Below are 20,352 nucleotides of genomic sequence, written 5' to 3'. Positions count from 1 at the left end.
AATATACACTTCTAAGAGTATCTGTTAACTATTACAAATTCAGTTGACTTTAGCTATATCCAATTTGTAAGAATTGCTTAGTGAAATCTCAAGGCTCTGTTTTTCTTGAACTTCATCTCTCACAGAACTCAAGTGCTCACCAAATACTCATTGCATTTATTCAATCAGTTGTTTATACAATCATTCATTTTGTCATTCAAATCTTTCTTTCTTCACCATTGAAAGATAAGGCATAATTGCAAAATTATACTGGGAAGAGGATGATAACAGAATCAAAACATATTTCAAAGATGAGGAAATCAAGGTAAAGAAAAATTGAGAGACTAAACTCAAGATATGTGATCTATTTTGATATCAATGTCACATTTTCTCAGTATTAATATGCTTTTGTTGTAAAGTTGTCACAATTGCATTTAGTATAATACACATTAAAGATCAATTAATTCAGCTTACATAGAAATAGCTCAGTGACATTTAAAAATTTTTTAATTGTTTTGTCACACCCATGAACTAAGTTCAGTCATCCTGATCAATGAGCCAATGAAGATGCTTTAATAGAGATTAAAGCATTAACCCAAAGCATAGCTAGAGTATGTAGGAAGCTACTTTTACTGATTAAGAATAGAGCAACTTCAATGAGAAAGGCTACACTGTATCAGATTACTGGTAGAATTTTTGAATTGAGAGTCATTTGTTTAATCTGATTTTCCTTTACTGACTTTTCTCCGTATTTGTGGATACAGAATTATTGATAAAATATTATACAATACTTAATTCATTCTTATGTTCACATAATCTTTATGTTCGTTGAACCGTTGTTGATGGATGATGTTTAATATGCCAGCGGCCTTAAAAACTATGGAGCCAATTGACTAGTGACTGAGTTCCCAGTCATCATCTAGCTCCAGGTTTGAAATATCAGAGAGCTGACCATCGTTTTGGCATACTGTGCTCACTGCTTGGAACCACACTTTACATTGTGTATAGATAAACTGAAATGTGTGTAGAGAAGCTTAGCCAACATGGTCAAAAATAAGAGTAATAGGTAAAGATATAAGGAATGATTAAGCTGAAAAAAAATATGAATATGATATTTTTCCTCAAATGTTCAGAGGGATGTTACATAGAAGAAAGATTGAAAGTATTCTGTACACCTCCAGATGATCAAACTGGAATCCAAAGATAAAAGTTATAGGACGACATCTTGGTAAGGAGATTCTTCCTAGCTAGTAATGCTCTATTTCTTTCCAGAGATCATAGATGCTTTACCAGTAATGCCTGTGTCATTATCTGGGTTTCTTATTTATTTAATCCTTAATATAGGGTGGCAGGCTTCTATACCATATCACTGGAGAAAACCTCTTAATTTGGCATTATTACCAATGTCAGTTATATATTTACATAACTTTATTATTCCCTAAGACATATTTCCCCCAGTTATGTACTGTAGTATTTTTGAATGCCCTGTGGAAGTTCAGAAGTCTCTTCTTGCCAATTTTACAGCATGATCAATATAGGAAATTATAGTTAAATCTGGCTACACTTGGTATTAATGAACAGATGCTAATTATGGGTGATTAATCTTTCTTATAAGTGAAATTCAATATATTTAGAAATGTATTGCATAACTTTTCTTGGGAGATCTGTGTAACATGTATTCATCTTTAGTTTTCAGAACCGAATATATTTTTATTTGTGAAAGCCAGGAATTTTTTTTTTACCTTTCCTTTTTGACTCCTCTCCAGTTCTCTGCTCAAGATCTTTGCAGAGGAAGAACATTGCTGGGGAAGAGTAATTCTAGAGTACAAATGTTCCATAACTAACAAGTATTTCTTATTCCTCTCTTCCTTTCCTCCTTTCCTTCCTTTCCTTTCTCCTTCCCCTCTTCCTCCTCCCCTCCCTCCCTTCCTCCCTGTCAGTTCTGATAATGGATAGCTCCTTCCTTTCCTTGAGAGTTCAGCTCAGAGAGTCACTTCCTCAGGAAGACTTTCCCTAACTCTAAACAAAATAGCTGATCATTCCCTACCCTATTGATTTATTGATTTTATTTTATCGAATTTATCAAAAGTTGTAAAATTTTTTTGTCTTTTTAAAGAATGTGTTTACAATTTTTCATTCTCACTGGAATGAAAGTTCCATCATATCTAAGATGTTTATCTCATTCATCATTGTGTTCTCTGCATTTTAGCACAGTTCCTAATGTATGTGCAGGGGTGTATTTCAGTATATATGCGTATTTGGACAGATACTGGACATATACTTCACTAATTAATCTTTTCATTTATTCATTAAACACATGTTTATTGAGGATCCTCTAGATTCAAAATTGACTAGATCCAACTAGGGTGACCTTTCAAATATGAGGGTTATTGATAGATTATGCCAAAATTGAAGCTGAACTTTTTACTATCTAATCAAACTCATTACTTTTTCTCAAAGGCATTCGAGGTATCCTTTTTTTCTCAGCCTGAGATTTATTATAAAATGTCCAAGCCCAGATCATAATTTAATTTTTTTTTATCATTTATGGATATTATTTAGGAAACAGTGGTATACTAAGTTAAATTTCCCACTTGAAGCAAAAGAAAACATCTATGAAAGATCTGAATGTTAAGAAATACAAATTTTAAAGAGAACATAAGGACGTTTTACGTAAATCTCAAATCAGTTAATTACCTGTCTCAGATGCTTGTTTTATATTAAAGCGTCAAAAATGAAACAGAATAACTGTTAGAAGGTGACTATGAGAATTTTTCTTGTTTCTAAGCCTTTTTTTCTTTAAAATACTAGGCTTAGGGGAATCTCTCTTGTTATAATTAGAGAAAAAATGACTTCGGTCTAGATTAGAGTCACTAAAACTGATTAAAAAGAAACCCTCCAAGTCTCACAAATATTTTATTGGGAGACGTATGTTACATAGCCTGGACTTTTTCTGTCCTTCCAAAAGGAAATCCTGAATAGAAAGAGAAATAGATACCTAATGTAGGAAGAGTACCTTAGGCATATATTTCATGTGATAATTGCTTTTCTTTTGCATTTAGGAACCACAGGCGAAAGCAAGAAAAATGTAGCTGGTTTTATTACCCAAAGGAAAAGCAATCACTATGCTTGTCAGGTCTATCTATGAACATTTCTCCCATCTTGGGAAATCTTTGAAGAATAAAATCATGTTGCTGGCTATCTTGCAGTGCACTCAGAGTTAAGTTGTTAGGTTTTACCCTAAGAAATGTCAGCCACTGCCATTACCAAGTAACTGACCAGATCACATGGAAAATAAATGTGTTCACACTATACTATCTGCCTTTGTCACGAACTGAACTAAAAAGAAAGACTGATGATATTTATTCTAATTTCACTCTGGGCAAATGATATTCATCCTGCAAAGTCTTTGACCACAAACTATTCTCTGTTGCTATTTCATTTACCTCAAAAATTTAGTACAAACAGAATTTTATAATTTAAAAGTGTAGATCAAATGCAACTGGTTTGTGCATAGGCAGGATGAAAATTTGAAGAAATCTGCTTCATCAATCGTTAATTGAAAATGGATGCAATTAGATACTGGCTGCCCTGTTGAGACCATAACTATACCTCTGATTTTAGTTATAGTAACAGAGAGTAGTAGAAAGAAAGAATGAGTGAATGAGAATGTAATTGGGTTTCTCAGATTGTTCTATCTGGAAAATGTCACATTTCAAAGATTTTGCTGCCTTTCTTTTCAGGATAGAAGGTTAGATTCAGGAAAGCTTGTGTGGATATAGAAAGGGCAAATTGCCTCATCAGTCATCCACCCCATCTTCAACCACTCTAATCACTCTCATTCCAGTACTCAGCTAAGCCACAGACCCAAGGCCAAGTCTACTGCTGAGACATGTGAAGAGTAACATACATATTTTAGACCAAAGAAGTCGAAAAAAATTAAAACGAAAACTACTGTTCTAGCTTGAGATATGTTTTCAGAATGAGTTTCTCATGTACTTTCTTAAACCAAATCCTCTGTTTGTCAATGTTTGCTTTTGTGATTGAGTTTTCTCTAATTTAGTCATTTGCACCATATGATATTGTTTCCAGTTATTTGAAAGAGCTCTGAAAATTGCCAAAGCTATCCAATGAACATTTCTTATAGACTATATAACTGTATCTGCCTGCTTTTACATTTTTATGGAAGGGTGGTGACATCATCTGCAAATGACTTCAATTCCAGTGGCTTTTTTTCTGTAGATTTGTGCTAAAGATGTCTGCTTGATTTCTAGAGAGATGCAACTATAACTATTCAATGAATATTTATTATTATACTTTTACATTACTAAAAATTCATCTCCCAAGAGGGAACTATACTATCACTGTTTTGTTCCCTCATGTCTTCAGATGACTCTCACTCAAGAATATCCAACAGAATTAGTTTTACAATTATTACAACTATATTCAGTTTTTACAATATTTTATATTATCCTGACTAAATTTCCATTTTTTAAAACAATATTTTACTTATCACAGGTTTCATTTGTATGAGAAACAAAAAGAAGTTTGCACAGATTACATCCTTGCCATGTCTGATGATATTAAATTCATTGATCAGAGGAAGCAGTAGTGACCAAATGGAACAAGGATGGAAACAAGGAAAAGTTCTTCATTATTTTCTTCCTCTCTCTCAAATGAGTAAGTCTATTTGTATTACTTTTGATTTGTTACTTGAGATTTTTTTTAAAGCTCCACAGATGAATGCATTTTACTTGGAGTTACTTTGTTTCATTGTGACTGAAAATATAACCTATCTCAGCAATGTGATATAACATCAATGCCAAGGCAACATGTACACAGAGGTTCTTCAGGAAGAAACTAGCTTAGCAAAGGAGTCTCATAATAAATGTACACAATACATTACTTAAAACATAAAACTTGTTTAACTCAGAAGGCTTTCCATTTGAAACCTTGAATATAACCAATACAAGTATTTGTGGAAAAAAAGTGAGGCTCTGGACTCCAGATGAGAAGTGGAACCATTGCTTTTAACGGTCAATTTCTTGGCAGTAATGGCTGAAATTAATAGTATGGAATAAAGAGCTAAAATGTCCAATTGTAAACTCTATCTTCTGGAACTTTGGATTCAAAAGATTAACTACAAATTATGGTGATTTGCTTATTATTCCTTATTTATATATTTTTTCATTTAAAAAAATACATAATCAGAATTACAGAAAGTTAAAGCTGAAATTGTACTATGATTTATCAAATCAAATAGGTTCATTCTAGGGGCAAACACACACTGGTACCTCCTCTGTGTTTAATTCTGCAAATGTCAAATATGAGTTCAAACATTCTTCAAATATATGTTTATTTGTCCATTAAATATATGTAATTCTGTTTCAAACTTACATTGCACACATCTTTCTAATAATGTAGTGTTTGTTTATTTGTTTTATGCTAAAGGTGATCTCCAAATATTTCTATTGTCAGGTTAAATAGGGACATGACTATATATGGGGAAAGAGATGGATAGTGTGGGTGAATAATTTGCCTTCAAAACAGGTAAATTAAATTTCCGGATCACACACTAAGTCTATATCACTCTTCAGTTAATATTTTATTGGAAAATAATAAAGAATCTGCCTTATAGCATAACCACAGAAACTAAGACAAAAATTTGCTTAGATAACTGGCTAGGCGCGCTGCCAGTTTGAAGTAGGGCCATTTGGGGTAACTGACTATATGGAAGCAGTAAGAGTAGGAGAGAATACCTTATATTTTCATACAGGATTTATTTTGTGGGTTGAGTTTTGCAAAAGAGGAAAAGAAGTTGGTAAGCAAAAGCACCAAAAATGTTTTGGACTGTATTTTTGTTACTCTTCCAAGTTTTTTTTTTTTTTTTTTTTTTTTCTCAGACAATATCTTGAACAAGTTAAAATCTGTATTTTCGTATCTGTAATGCATATAAGAAGTAAAAAGCCTATGCTATATAATATAAAGTATATATAGGTGAAAAAGAATATGATTGTGAAGTCTCCCTTTTATTCTGATAGCTTATCAGGGATAAGTTCCTTATCAGGGAACTTCCCCTGAAGGTTGATATTTACAGTGAATGTAGTTATTCTCAGTTTTCCATTGTCAAGAGCAATGGAAAACTGAGATTTTAATTGCATGGATATCTGCCCACTCCCAAACCCCTCCTCAGATATCTTTAAAGGTATTGTCAATCAGCACATGTTTCTATCATCTGGATAAATAGAATCTCCTTCTTCAGCAAAATAGCTGCTTCTTCCCAGCTACATACTTTATGATACTGTTAAATATTTTACTTACCTGTCCCATTTTTTCATATCCTATTCTACATAGATTTCTAGTTTATTCTCAATGAAAATTATATTGCTGTATAAATATTCAATTGTATGAATTAAGGTGGGAAGGCTCACCAGCTTACTCGGGTCTTTGTTTATTTATTTATTTTTTATTTATTTATTTATTTTTCCTAATAGTAACACATGGCTCTGTCCCTGAGTTCAGACGATTGGGCAGATTTATTTTAGATACTATTGTACAGTCCTAGTGTTCAATATGAAAAAATATGTATACTTGAATCAACGTTGGTGATTGGAATCAACATATAGAAATTGACCTAGTTTAATAATCAGTTAAAAAACAGAATATCAATTTAACTACCTTTTATTCCAGTAGGCCAGGGAAAAAACTCCTTAATTAGGAGAATATGAACTCCACTATCTTCAGCATATTATTTTTAAATGTAAGCTAGTTTATTGAAAGCCTTGTTACTTTCCTGTTTTTTGTATGTTTCTGTGTATATGGTAAACACATAACACAGAACTACAGTCATAAACAAAAGATTTCAGGGAGTATTAAATGCCAGAGTAGTTTTGTCTCTAATTAGTCTTTCCTACTAAAGATAACTACCTCTATTTCTTTTTAATAAAGTCACATGGTAAATTCGTATGAAGAAATGCAAATAAAAGACTTACACCGACATCACACATCTAAGTCCTTTTTAATCCATGAAAAAGCAGATATTTCTCCCTGTATTTTTAAGAAGGTTAATTCATGGAAATCTCTATAGGACACTTTAAAACTTGCAATTCTTGATGGAGAAAGACATGTAGCCCTTTTAATATTAGAGCTGTGCCAGAATGTCCATAAATAATTCCTACTCTCCCACAAACCGGAGTGCTAGGAAATGTGCAGACACTGCAGATTTTTACTGTTTTTCTCCACTTGCATTCATATTACAATAAATGAGAATAGATTTTTAATATCCATTTCTATTACATGCATTAACTGAAGCTATGGGGATAACATGAAAAATTTCCTGTGATTTGAGTCTCTAGGGAGGCCCATATGCTTATGTGTGGGCAGAACATTCAGCATTTCTGCTTTTGTTTTTCTTTTAGAGTAGCTTAAAATGTTCTAGGGATTGCTAAAGGTCACAGAGCCTTCAAGCACTATTTTGTTTGTTCAATTGTAACCCTTTCCATTAATATTTTTGGAAGGATGAACCGGTTTCAATTAAAAAACCTGAACTAAGAAAAGTTAAGCCAAACTGAAATGTGCATGAACAAGTTTAGAGTGTACACTTCTTGGCATTATTTTCTTTCCAGTGGATAATTAATATGAAAATGCACCATAATACTGAATAATAAAGTCTTTCTGTCCACACTTGAAATTAAAGTAGTATACTTAGAACAACATAATTTTTTATAAACGTTGATTTGCCTATGTCTAAATTGATTTCTTTACTGTGGAGGAGTATAAAGATATAACTTGCCACAGCATATACTTTTTGGTGGAGTATATACCTGTATAAAACTATTATTTGGCAACACACATTATAGATACTTGCCAAAAAGGAATTAGAAAATCAATGACAAAGTTGGAATGTGGTCTTTGAAGTCTTAAATTAATGGAATTCTGCTAGAGACGTAAAAGTTGATTCCCTGCTGTTCACATCTGTTGCATCCTGGATAAAAAAAGAAAAGAAAATGTTACGGGAAGAGCTGGTGCTTGCATCGCTGACTCTTCCTGATTTGTGCTGATGACAGCTGAAGCTGCAGTCTTGTCATCTTCTGCCGCATATTGTCAACAGCAAGGTGGGAACACATCCCTGAATTAAATTAGAATTCAATGTGAAAATCTGATTAGTTTCACAGAAATTCACTTTCTGATCTAACCTGTAGAAATGCAACTGTTTTAAAAGTTACTACAACAATATTTTGGAAATATTACTCAATGTAATCTACCTGTAAGAAAGTAGTTTTGGAAAAGTTTCCTCAAAGAGAGGAAAAGAAATCATAAATATAATGTGAAAATTAAGGCCACAGTCAAGGTAAGGAAGAATCTGGTCACAGCCACAAAGGCGTGACAAAGAGACATAATCAAATGTTCTATAAACCTTGAGTTTACACCATTTCCAACACACTAATATTTTTTTCTTTGTCTTTTTTCCTTCTTTTTACTTTTCTTTTTCACTTTACAAATAGATTTGCTAGTAGTCTTCTACCTCCTTAAGAATAAAAGTAGTATGTATCAGTGTCAAGAACTGGGCTAAAAACAGTTACATGTATTACATCAATTAACACTTTATCCTATGACTTAGATACTACAGTTATCTCCAGTTTACACATGAAGAAACTGAGGCTTACAGAGGTTAAATAAGTTACTTAGGTATTCCACTAATTGGTGTACAGCTGGGATGTCTTTCTCAAGACAGAAACTTGAAGCCCCTGCTCTGGGAATGGAAAGGAGTAGATATAGAGAAAAGACAAGGGTAAGTTGCAGTAGGTTTCAGGGATCCTGTAAAGAGAGCTGTGAAGAAAAGCACACACACACGCAAAAATCATCAGAGTGAATCCCTTCTTTAGGCATTTCTGTAACCGGATAAAGAGCATAGAAATAGGAGAAGTTTAGGTAAAATGATGAATTAAAAGTGAGGATTCTGAGAGAGCCAAATTCTAACCTGGAGGTCTTTGGAAACTCCTGGCCTTGAGATATAGACAAGAGGATAAATAAATGTAGGTGGCTACATTAGAGCTGTGGGGATAGGTGAAATCATTTAGCAAAAAATAAATAAGTAAATAAATAAAATAAAGATAGATAGATAGACAGATTAAGTAGAGAAGAAAAAGAGCCAGCAAAGATACTGAGAATAAATAGCTATATTGGGACTTCCCTGGTGGTCCAGTGGTTAAGACTCTTTGCTTCCACTGCAGGGGGCATGGGTTTGATCCCTGGTCCAGTAACTAAGATCCCACATGCCCCACAGTGTGGCCAAAAAGAACAAACAAACAGACAAACAAAAACCTATAGTGGAAGGAAAAGAATCAGTGTCCTGGAAATTATAAAGTTAGAATTTAAAGTGAAAGGGAATGGCTACTAGTGCTAAATGCCACAAAGAAGTCAAGTCAGGTCAAGTCAAGGTTAGGGTCATAAAGTGCCTATCTGATTTGAATATTACCAGCTTATTAGATAATTATTAGGTGGCAAATTGAGTTAGAAGGAGATTTTCAGAATAGAAGAAGAAATAAATAAATGTTACTTGAGCAATTTAAAATAGTGAGACTAGATTCTTAGCAAATCTGGACATAGATGGATGTAAGGATGATAAACTGGAAGTTGATCTTTCTCACTGTATCATGCATACAGGCTGCTTGGAAGGAAGACATGTGGAGGAGGGTTTTAAAATCTTGAACCTCAGAAAATGTGTGCAACAAACTGTTCACTTCAATGACTTGAAATTATTCACTTCAATGGCTTGAAACTTATTCCTGCTTGAGATTGTTATCAATTGGTGGATTTAGTAGGAAACTTGTTTTGATATAAAGCAAATGTAAAAGGTAACAAGTAAAGTTCCTAGACTGGATACAAAAATAATTCAGGATGAAATCCAGGAAGAATTCTATGCTAAAAACGTTCATGATAATCCTCAGCAGCATGGCAGATGAAAAACAATGAGAAAAAATGGAAACAAAAGAGTTAAGGACTAGTATAGTTTCCTCACAAATTATAAGACGTTTTCAAAATTTAGAATAACTAGGCCTTCAACTTCTAATGGAACAATAATGTGATTTTGCAGTCACTAGAAGTTTGAAAGAATGGTGTTGTTAACCTCAGGAGGAAAAGATAACTAGTGATGGTTCAAAAGGAAAATGGGCATAGACAATTTCCTGGAGTGGAATTACGGTTGGGGGCATGTGCCTGATAAACAGAGGCCATCCTCAAGTACATCAATCCTCTTTTGTTTATTTGTTTAAAGTTTTTACTTTATTCAGTTATCCTTGCACATAGTAAAAAGTGTCAAATATTTCTAGAGGTTAATTTTGAGAAACAGCATCCCACTGCCATTGTTTCTCAGCAGCAGTGGCTTCTATTTCTTTTAGCTGATTACTTTGAAAACTGACACAATATCTCTAGATAATGAACTTCTATTATTAGATCGTTTTGGTTTTTTGTTGTTGTTTGGGTTTTTATTCATTTGTTTTTAGTTTTGGACATTATATTTGACTTCCAACTATAGAAAATAAGGGCTTAGCTTTTTTCTTCCCTGTTTACTCTTTGACTTTTTTTTTCTGGAGTTAATTTTGCTTTCTTGTTTGTTTAGTTTTCATATGTGTATGTCTCTAATTCAACCCAAACTTTTGTCTATTACCTATATCATCTCTCAAGACATTTTGGTGCAACAGGTATTCTGAAGGTTTAATCTTTATGAAAAAGTGTCTTTCAGAATCATCTCACCTATTATAATCTGGATGGGCTATCCCATGTACATGTACAACTATCATCCTGGAATCTCCTTTCCAAATCATCCTGAGGACTCACTCTATCACACTCCTTTGTCTCTTTCATTTATCCATCCATTATTTCATCTATTTACATTTATTGACTGTGTGTAATTTGTTAGGCACTATATATCAGAGGGGCAGGGGGGAAGAAACAAAATTCATTGCTCTTGTTGGCATTATATTATAATGATTGGCAAAAGAGAATAATAATAATATTATTATATTAATAATAATAATATTCTCCACTTCTACATGGATGCTTAAAAGCAAGTACAAGAAAAAACAGAGACTCATACTCATGGTATTTGGTAGAGAAATACGTGATCAGAGCTTATCTTGCATTGTTTAAAAACAATTTGAGAAATCCAACAGAATTTCTTAGCTTTCTGTCTTACTAGTCCATTCTAGAGTTTATTCCACTGTCCAAACAGTGTTTTGGAGGCACTAAAGGTGAAACCTCTTTCAAAAACTTTGGAACCCATAGTAAGATTTTTCTACAGAAAGTATTAATGAACTTTTCTAATTACTAAAAAAGAGTTATGTGAACTTTGAGGACCATAGAAAACTTGTATTTATTTAAATAATTTTATTTATATATATTTACTGAAGTGAAAAAAATTACCTATAAGCTAAATAGAAAAAGAAAACACAAAAAAGCAAAGGTGTGATTAATATTGTCTTCACCTTCAAGTATCCTTGAAATCAAAATCAAAACCCCAAAGCTAGATATAAGTTTGGATTAAAGAGAATGTTACTATATCTTACATATTTACTTTTTTCCTAAATAAATATTTTGAAGTATAATATTACTAATTAACTCTTGTTTCCCAGGTAGTTCTCTGACTCTTTCTGAGAAAGGGGTTTTTATAGGTAAATTTTTGCAGCTTTGTACATATGAAAATATATTTATTCTCCAGACACACTTAATTGATAAGTCAGGTCATTATAAACTTTTAGGTAGGGAATACCATCTTTCATAAATTTCATTTCTAGAAATGTAGAGGAGTAATGCCATTTTGATTCCTGATCTTTTGATTAGGACTTATTTTCTTTCTCTAGAATCTTTTAGAAGTTTCTCTTTGCCCCCCGTTTTCAAAAATTCCTGAATGATGTTTGGGTCTGTCTTCCCTGAGCAGAGCAATTGTTGGGTACCTTCAATCTGGACCTTATGCCCTAGAGTTCTGGAAAATTATCTTTATGAATGTTAATAATGTATTCACTTATTTATTTTTTTCTTTTTCTTCTATCCAATTATTTGGACAATATTTGGGCATTTTGGGAAGGCCCTCTAATATTTTGCTCTTTTCTCTCCTACAGTCCATCTCCTTCTTTCTTTCCCATGATATCTAGGAGATATCTTTAGCATTTTCTTCCAACACTTATTAGTGAGTTTTTTAGCACTGACACCAAAATGTTAATGTCCAAAAGTTCCTTTCAAATTTGTTGAATGTTTCTTTGCCAAGGGACCCCTTTCTTGTTTCATAGTTCCTGTATCTTATATCTTTCTGGTATATTTTATTTTTATGTTTTCTTTCCTCTATATGTAGTGATTTTTTCCAAATGTTTTCTTTCTTTTTGTTTGTTTTGATCAGCATCTTGCCCATTAGTAGCTTTCAAATCTTTCTAGTTATTCTTTGTTGTTTTCTCATATTTAAGACTGTAGCACTGAAAAGCTTGTGAAAGCACTGAGCATATGAGTGGAAAATGCAGATATAAGCTTTACTATGGGGTGATCTAACTGGATATTTTAGTTGAGGATGTGCTAGCTATCATGGTCTTTCTTTTCTTTTCCTTTCTCTCCCTTCCCTTCTGTCCAGAACCGTCCCATCTCTTCTCTTCTCTTAGGCTACTAAGCTTCCTGATAGAAGATTCTTCAAATATTTTTCTCAGAAAGTAAAGACCTGGCTTCAGTGTTTCAGTCACCCAAGGAACCCAGTGAAGGAAAGGTGCTGCATGTAAATCAGCATCTTTTATATGCACGCTCGTATTTTCTTCAGTCTGAAGTATGGTTCCTAGTTCTCCTATAATGAGACTCTGTTGCTGCTTATTCTTTTTAACTTTTTCATCCACAGCATAAATATCCAGTTGTTTTGCAAAATGAAGGAGAAGAAATCATCTTGCTAAGCAAAGCAGAGAAAGGGATTTGTATTCTCGAGTGACTCTTGAACAGGTTTTCAGCTAGTTATCCTTAGTCTAGCCTTCTTGTCATTTACCCCGCATTCAAGATGCCTAGTGACTTTCAGGATTCTATGGAAAAAATTAAATTGGTTCTGAATTGACCCTTTATGGATTTATGATTCAGATTTCTTGGCTATATTAGGTATATTTCCACTCATTTTAATGCTTTCCAGCTTCCACAATTGTGATACTATTGTCTTTTTTTCTCTTTCTTTTCACCTTTGTGTGTTAATGACTTAAAAGTTCACATTATTGTTGGTTTGGTAGAATTTCATTAGACAACAAAATAGATGTGTGTATTCAATCAACTATCCTTACTTTAATTTCTACTCACCTTCAGCTTTTTTTGATACTGGGAAGATTATACTAACACCATTACAATGTCTGGCAGAGTTAGTAATATGCATTTGCTACGTTAACTAACACATGAAGAATAAATGTATAAATGAAAAAAGAAAACTTGACTTTCTAGTGATATTGATGAGCAAATTAGTAAATATAATAGTGAATAGAAACATTTGAGAACATACATAGAATATTCACCACTTGCAATTGAAGGTTAAAATTTGAAAGAACATGTATTTATTAGCAGTGAACAGGTGGCTGTGGATATGAAGTTAAAAATAGGATTTTAAAATTCTTATTGTTGAAGACATTGGATCTTATAGTACTCAGAATAATGTAGTTAGCAAAACATTCCTGTCTGATCACAGTAATTTAAGCCAAAATATCAGATGAGGGAATTCTCAAAACAAACTAGATTTTGTAAAAGATTGAGATATCTCATGTAATCGCTGTAGAGAGGATGCATAGGAAGTTCATATAGAGATATAAAGATATTGATATATAGAGCTTTAGTAACTGTTTACCAAAACTATGCAAATAAAGTGAGGACCTGATATTTTAGTAAAAGTAGGTAGATGTGTTCTCATGGTTATGCCAGAAATTCAATAGAATAGAACTCAGAATATGGCTGTTGCTTTTAAGAAGCAATTCTACTCAAAGAAGTTGGATGTAAGGAAGTACATAGATGCAAAGTAATCCACAAACCCAGATAGGGACAGTGGTACTCACCAGATATCCGATTTATATCCCAATTCTTGCAATTAGGCAGGATTAACTATATGCTTGGTTCTGAGCAATAAATTATGGGCAGAAGTGACGTGTAATGTTTCTGAGACAGAGCATTGAAAATACACACATGATTTTCCAGCCAGCACACAGTGAATTAATGAATTGTGAAATTCTGGGTAGTAGAGATACTGTCAGCCTGGGACCTTGAATAACTATGTGGAACAAAAGACTCTCCCCACTACCAGGTCTACTTGAGCATATATCATGAGCAAGAAATAAACTTTCTATGTTGTTGCTTGTAAGCAATTTACATGTTATGGTTAATTTACTAGTGCAGCATAGCCACCTAATCAAGATAAATTCATGAATGAATTTAGTGATGATTATTAGAATGATAGAAAGCACAGTTTAGCAAAATTTTAGCAAAGAAAGAAAATACACATGTGAAATGAGAAAATCTTATCCACATTTTGACTGGAAATTTTATTCAATTAAAGCAGAAGAATTGATCCTTTTTTATTTGCCTGGCTGAAAAGTCAAGAATTTGAAGATCTGTTCTGTCTTACTAATGAACAATTACTAAATGGTAGTTAGGCATGGAACTAAATTATTGGCACAAACTGATCATGATTAAAAAATATAAATAGGAATTAGGATGTATAATCAGAAACACGACCTTCAGGAAATACATTAAGAACTTCACAGAAATAAAAGGCATCACACCATGGATTGAAATAATAAAAAGAAATAGATTGAAGACAGGGACTGTTTGTAAAAACACAAAGTAAAGAAATGTTAAAATATCTAAGAAATAGTAAAAGGAAAACAAGCTGCTAAAAAAATTACCATAATCATATAGATTGCTATTCTATCAGTTTAGATTTTTAAAGGATCAAGAAACATACAAGCAAATAAAAAATACTGACTTAAACTTCAAAGGATATTGACAATGAGATTAGACTAGAAATGAGCCAAACAGAAACAGAAGGTTTTTAAAGTTTGTTTTGGTCATAAAAAAGAGAGACCCACAATTGAGGCAACATTTACAGAAAACAAAATTAAACAGAAGTCAGTTTTGTTTTGCTGCATCAAAGAAGATGGTCTTGAAATTGAGAAACATATCATCTTGCTTTAATGAGAAAAATAAATGAGATAGGCGTATATGAAGAGGCTACATATGTAATTTAATTTCATCATAAACACCAGGCTTGTATAAATTAACTAATAGAATAGTGTAAGAAATATATATGTATATCCGTGTCTGTACCTCTCTTTCTCTCACATCATAGAACAGTTGTCAGGAATATTAGAGAAATCGTGGAGGATAGGAATAGAACCAAAATCATGGAGAATGGAAATAGAACCAAAAACTGAAGATAACAGTTTTTGAAAAATATGGATTCCAAAAATTATAATCTAAGTAAAATGAGCATCTTTTAAAAATGTTTTAGGTTTCTTCCTTCTCTAGGATTAAGATCTCATTTGTTATTTGACAGAGCCTCAGTGTACACAGTTTCTGGCACATAGTAGACAGTTATAAATATCTGTTGGATGAAGGACAGCTTCTTCAAATCATGTAGAATGGAAATAAAATTCCCTTCCTAGGCTCACTATGCTTCTATTTTATGAATTTGAGTTTGAGTCATCTGACAAACCTGCAAAAGAAATGTTAGAAAATGGACTATTAAACAAAGGTATTGGAGTAATCGTAAAGGAATTTTAGGGGTACTAGGAACCAGCACTAATTTAGTAACAGCAAGCCTTGCTGAACTAATGTTACTTATTTACTGGGATTGTATTTCTGAGTTTTAGAAAAGTTTAACATATTCTCATATAATGTATATAGTAACACATTTTTTTAAAAAAAAGTTGATCAGTAAATAAAGTCATGAGTATTCTAACCTCTTTGCCAAATACTAGTGAGAGTAATGGATAAATGTCTGTTTCATTCTATAGTTGGCCCCCTCAAAATTATCATGATTTTGATGAATCATAAAAAGCATGCTTATTGAATTTTATAATGACACAGCTCAGAAATCATTCACTAATGCTCTGCAATAGTGAATCCCTCTATTTGGTGGAATGACTGAAGTAAGGTTGAGCAAGAGAAAATCCAAGGTTTGTCAGATGACTCAAACTCAAATTTATAAAATAGAAGCATAGTGAGCCTAGGAAGGTAATTTTATTTCTATTCTACATGATTTGAAGAAGCTGTCATTCATCCAACAGATATTTGTAACTGCCTACTATGTGCCAGGAGCTTTGTACACTGAGGATCTGTGGAATAATAAATGAAATCTTAATCCTAGAGAAGGAAGAAACGTATAAAAATTTAAAATATTTCAGGGTCTGTAATTCATAAGGGAGATTATACTTTTCTGTTTAGTTCTAAGAGATAAGAACCAGTGGCCTAAGGCATAAGTATTCAATATAAACAAATCCTTTCTATCCATTGAAACTGCTCATCAACAGAATAGGATGTTTGGTGAGGTTTGAGCCCCACCTCTTTCTGGCAGATTCTTATCTGGTGTGGATGTTGATTTGGTGTGAAGGATGCTGCTTGAGTTTCTCAAAAGATGATCTCTATTATCCCTCCCAAGACCCTATAGTGATATTATTCTTAGCAGGCATGCCCTGAAATATATAACATGGATGCTTTTATTTCTTTAGAAATATCGGTTCATGGCTAGCAGAAAATTGGAGAGACAGGGTAATAGTGGGTATACTAAATTTAAGTAACTTGGATTTCAATTACAAAAAAAGCAATAGAGGATTTGTGAGAAATAAAGCAAGCACTTCATAAGAGTATTAAATTAGCATACTTTTATACAATAACGAGGTGTTATTGTCACATTTTGTTTTACTGCAAGGTGTGCATTTAAAGAAAGACACATAAATTAGGCTAAGCTCAAGGTGCAGGGTTTTCAATTCTTATATTTTCTCAGAAAAATACCATAGCTCTAAATGGGAGTCCATTGGGACATGAATAAGTTGCTTGTTTTAGTTAAGGGAGAAATCTGCCATAGGAGGGGAGTTAGAGGTATGATTTTGATTCCCTGCAGGATAGAAGAGTTGACATCATTAGAATTAAAAACACATCAATGCCCAGCGTGTCATTGAGCCTGTAGTTGGAAATGCTAAGTGATACTGATACACAAGTATTTTCAGGGTCATTTGCAAAAAGATAGTAGAGTCAGAACTAGTCACTTTTAGATTTACTGAACAGAAAAGGAAAATGAAACACAAAATAGTTGAATTTGCAGAGGTATAGTCCTATTTCAAGGTTACTGTTAGTTAAAGAATTGACACTAACTCTAAATCTTCCCCGCAAACAAACAGCACAGGAGGGACATGAAGTATGTTAGCTGTTCACTCTGCTAAAAATTTAGCCAATTGTTTCCATAGAGATTCTGGCTTAAAAGGTTAAAAAACCTTGCTACTCTAATTCTAATTTCCCAGGGTGACCACTATAAGATTAAGTGAGAAAGAACAACAATGAAAAAGACAGCACAGAAAATCTGAGCAATAATTCCACTTTAATTAGACAAATTTTTATTTGAAACAGAAACTCCAAAGGGAGAATGTAATTCACTCTACAACAGTTTATATTATTTTTAAGTTCATACATTTTAGTTGTAACTCCTTTACAAAACATGCCAATAGTAATTTAATTAATTTAATCCTAGACCATTTAAAGGGAAAATTCCTAGATCAATATTTTGGATGGTTTGATTTAATATGCTAATATCTTTATATCAATATTTCTCTTTGCAGTTTCCCAGTCCCCAAAACTGTGAAGGGTAGCAGAACTTGCCACCCCAAAATATCTCTGTCATAAGGATATTTTGAGCTGGTTATTTTTAAAAATCAGCAGACATGGGGGAAGCTCTGAAAACCAAGTAGAAGTTACCCTTTTGTAAGAGACATTTACATTTATAAGGGAAATCTCCATTTATAAGGGTGCCTTCCTCTCTGTACCAGGGAGAGAAGGGTGGCTAAATCTCTAGAAACTTATCAATGAAGAGGGCTGGGACTGAAATCTGCATAACAACTATACCCTTGTTTACTGTTCTTTACCTGATAACCTCCAGTAACTGGCTTCTCCCACCCCAACATCTTCCTTTTGTCTTTAACTGGAGAGGGTATTTAAGGTGGTGGCTTGGGCTGTTTTAGGGAGTCACTTAGTTTTCCAGGGTCTCTCCCAAGTATACAGTAGGTATACATGTTATCAAACTTCTGATAGTTTTCTTTCCTATTAATCTGTTTTTTAGTACAGGGTGGTCTCAGCAAGAACCTAAAAAGGGAAAAGGAAAATTATATTCCCTCCCCTACAACTGTCTTTAGCTTTCATTGTTATGCCTCATTCATGAAAAGACTAGAGAACCTAAATAGAGCACCTTTTTGAAATTTCTAACTGCCAATGCCATTCAATGGCATGTATTAACCCAAGTGAAGAATAACTTAACTTCCTTCCTTTTGTTCATTTCTTTGGAGATAAGAGTAGCAAGTATTTGCCAAGTAATTTCATAAGCCTTTAAATTTTGCAGTTGAGGGTTTATCACTGAACTTAAATTCCAAGGCATAAATACTATTTATTTTGACAATCACAAACTTTACAAATGATAAGAAAAAAGAAAAGCTCTAAATAACTCAGCAGTAAATTCATCAGCTTGGCATCTCATTCCCCTTTTCTTTCCAAGCTGAGCCAGTAGAACCACTGTTGCCATAACTCAAGCAGAAGAGAATGAAGAAAGTTGGAGAAGCTGAAATGAATATATGTATTCTTTTTTGTCTTCTGTAGTCTGAGCAAGTGCTTTTTTTATTCTCAATCATTAATATGTGTAGGAATCATCTGGGGATTCTGTTAAAATGAAGATTCAGATTCAGTAAATCTGAGCTGGGGGCCTGAGATTTTTATTTCTAATTAACTCCTAGGTTATGGTAATGTTGCTGGGCCTAGATTACACTTTTAATAACAAGAGTCTTCAATCTTAATTTCTTATTCTTCTCTTGATGTTGTTGACCTAAAGAAAAAGGAACAACCTATGAGCTGTAATCAGGGGCCTTACTGAGGACTATAGCCTGAGAAATATATAGCCTGAGAAACAGCCTCTCAGTAGCTCTACTAAAACTGTTCCAAAGAGTCAGAAGGAAAAGCCTCGTTTATGTATGATTTTTGTCTAGGAAATACATGCAGTTAAGCATACATCTTGGTAAAAGATTACTGCTATTCACAAAAAAACAGATTAACTCAACTTAATGATTTTAGTGCTTTTATTTGTATGAGAAAATGCAAGAATCTGGTTCATTAAAATTCTTCCTGAGATATACATCTAAGGGGGATGTTTTCTCAAAGCACAGAGTCCCTCATCAAGTTTCTATTCCCAAATTCCTCTCAGGGTACACTATCAATCAGTGACTACAGTGGCTAATGAATTAAAGCTGGGTGCTAAGCAGTGCTATTTGTTCTTCTTGGTTTACATTTACATTTTCCTCCTAATGTTATTGTTTGAGTTGTTCTCATTTGAGTCTTCTCAATATTGGCTAGTTTAGCTTGGTGTTTCTACATTAGATTTATTTGTCTTTTTGTAGGAAATGCTGTACTCTTTAAATGTTTTGAAGCCCAAATTGTGGTATTAATGGAGAAGGACGGAGAGTATGATGCAATATGATGGTTTCGTTAGCGTTTCAGAACAGGCCTCCCGAAAATGTGCCATTTTTGGCATGTGTATTATTTTGTGCTAAAGGCAATGGAGAGCCTGTGGCTCAAGAGAACTACTGCCTCTTCCTTAACTACTTAGAAGAATTTAAATTGGGGATTTTTCCCCAAAAAAACACTATTACCAGAGGTAAATTTTATCTAAATGTCCCTATCTATATATGGCAGGGCAAGCATTTAATTACCAAACAGCTGCTCTTATTATCATCCTGTGAATGACCCTCCTGTCCTTGGAAGCCTTAGGCCTCCATCCCATTCCTTAGCTCAGGATGGCAAATATACCTCATTTTATGAAATTGAAATTTGATTTTATCCTGTTAATCTGTACCATGTCAATTTAATTCTTAGACCAGCCAGAAGAACCTAGGAGTATAGAGGAAAATTTTCTTTCTCTCTGACATTATCATGGATAAAGCCTGTAAGTGGATGTAGCTTGAGCTTTGGAGGAAGCTCCAGAGCAGAGTGCAGAAGACAGGGACACGACTGAGTTTCAGCTTTCCCTCTTTATTTTGGGTACTAGATCAATATAAATAGCTCTAGTTTCCATTCATTGAGCATCTTCTCTATTCTAGGTCCTCATTTAACCCTTTTAAGAATTTT

The 20,352-nt window shown here is 33.4% G+C and overlaps 1 long non-coding RNA gene across 8 annotated transcripts in view; it reads left to right on the top strand.

The window, feature by feature from the left end:
- Nucleotides 1–20,352, top strand: part of LOC136793801 (uncharacterized) — a 1,119,572-nt gene that overhangs the window by 66,459 nt on the left and 1,032,761 nt on the right. For all 8 annotated transcript variants that reach the window (XR_010839590.1, XR_010839589.1, XR_010839593.1 and 5 more), the window contains one exon: nucleotides 4,498–4,659. This is a non-coding gene — a long non-coding RNA (uncharacterized lncRNA). The remainder of the gene's footprint in view (nucleotides 1–4,497; nucleotides 4,660–20,352) is intronic.

This window comes from Kogia breviceps, chromosome 3, assembly GCF_026419965.1.
Source record: "Kogia breviceps isolate mKogBre1 chromosome 3, mKogBre1 haplotype 1, whole genome shotgun sequence".
Lineage (NCBI taxonomy): Eukaryota > Metazoa > Chordata > Mammalia > Artiodactyla > Physeteridae > Kogia > Kogia breviceps.
Note: the sequence above shows the minus strand (reverse complement) of the source record. Positions and strands in the feature narration are given on the sequence as shown.